The sequence below is a fragment of the Dromaius novaehollandiae genome, chromosome 3, assembly GCF_036370855.1.
Source record: "Dromaius novaehollandiae isolate bDroNov1 chromosome 3, bDroNov1.hap1, whole genome shotgun sequence".
Taxonomy (NCBI): domain Eukaryota; kingdom Metazoa; phylum Chordata; class Aves; order Casuariiformes; family Dromaiidae; genus Dromaius; species Dromaius novaehollandiae.
The window spans coordinates 3,843,422-3,845,158 of record NC_088100.1 but is presented as its reverse complement, the minus strand read 5'-3'; positions in this window follow the sequence as shown (position 1 = coordinate 3,845,158).

Here is a 1,737-nt window from a genome sequence, read left to right as displayed (position 1 = left end):
GTGTGGGATCAATATTGCCTTCATTTTCAGTTGGTGGGTGTGAGACTTGGGTGTAAGCTCTCTCCTGAAACTTCTGGCTCTCTTCAGCTCATGTGCATTTTCTCGTACAACTTATGGGCTGTGGTGGTAGAAAGTAGGTTCATGCTGCAGGGCTGCATGAAAAGGAAAAGGTTGAAACAGTGAGTCCTGTGCAGGCTTTGCAGAGCTCTGCTCCCAAAGCTTAGTCCTTCAATACCAGCTCTGCTGGGAGCTATAGTTTTGCCAAATGGCATGGGATGGCTAAACAAATCAGTTAACTAAGATTTTATGCTTGTGTTAGACTCTCTAAAGGAAGAAAGGCAGATTCCTTCAAAGGGAGGGTGATCAGCACTGAAGCAAAACCTTGTAAGAGGTCCATCAGTAGAGCTGGGGTTCTCCGTTACCTCTTGCTTTGCGGTGGTGTATTTGGCGTTGTTGCCATGCGAAGGGGAGGGGGAAAGACAAGCCGTTTTCAGGAAATTGAGGCTGTGAACCGTGGATGAGATCTCTCCTGGCTAGTGTGTGAATACCCTGTGAACTGTTGGGCTGTCTGTCTCCCTGGGGCATCACTGATGGTCTCCACCATTTCTCTGGAAGATGAAGAATTTTTTTTTTTTTTTCTTTTCAAGAGATGGAGACTCTGGGTCTCAGTCTTGCCTTGCAGCTTGTGAAGTCCCTAATGCTAACACAGTGAAGGTTGCTGAGGGTTTTGGTTTGAAAGGATGGGTATTCACTCGCTATTTGTGCAAAATGACTCCAGGTCCAGGCTGAAACAGAATGGGCCTATTTTAAAATATTTTTAGCTATTAAAAATTAAGCTCAGGCCAGGCAGCCTGATTTGGTTTAAACTTATTTTTCCCCCTCCTCTCAAAAAAAAAAAAAAAATCTGATCAAGAATCTAAATTTCATTTTATTTAACATTTCTTCTTAAGACCAATAGATTTGGGGAGGTTTTAGGGTGGAGGGGTTTCAGTTGAGTGTGGGTGAGAGGATATCATTCATCTTGCAGTTTAAAGCTTCATGTGTAGAGGTTCTGGAGTGCTCAAAAGGCATAAAACCACTTGTTGGAATCAAGCTACAACAGGGGTATTGCACATGAAAACAATCCCTCTTAGTACAGTACAAGCTCTTCAAAGGCTGCTCAGGGTAGCAGTGATGGGTTCCTTTAACCCAGATTACCTGCAGGTAGAAAGTGGCTTTGGGTTCAATGTGTATAAATACCCGATGGGAGGGAGTTAAGATGGACAGATTCTTCAGATTCTCGGTGGTGCCCAGTGACAGGACAAGAGGCAATGGGCACAAACTGGAATACAGGAAATCTTGTTTAATATTTTAGGGCGGGTGGGGTGGCAGGGAGGAACTGTGAAGGTGGTCAGATGCTGGTACACGTTGTGTAGAGAGACTGTGGAGTCTCCATCCTTGGAGATGCTCAGAACCTGCCTGGACATGGTCCTGAGCAACCTGCTCTGGTTGACCCTGCTTTGAGCAGGGTGCTTGGACTAGACAATCTTCAGAGACTGCTTTCCACCCTTAGTGATCCTGCTATTCACTTGAATTCTAGCCTGGCTTTCCAAGCCTCAATCCCCAAGCCTTGCCTTTTGTCAGCTGGCTGTCATCTGGTGATGATGGTGCAGCATCCAAATTCCAGCATCTTGTACGTGCTGCAGCATGAACAGGTCCCAAGGGACCTGGAAGCCAGAAGATTGTGGCTATAGCTAT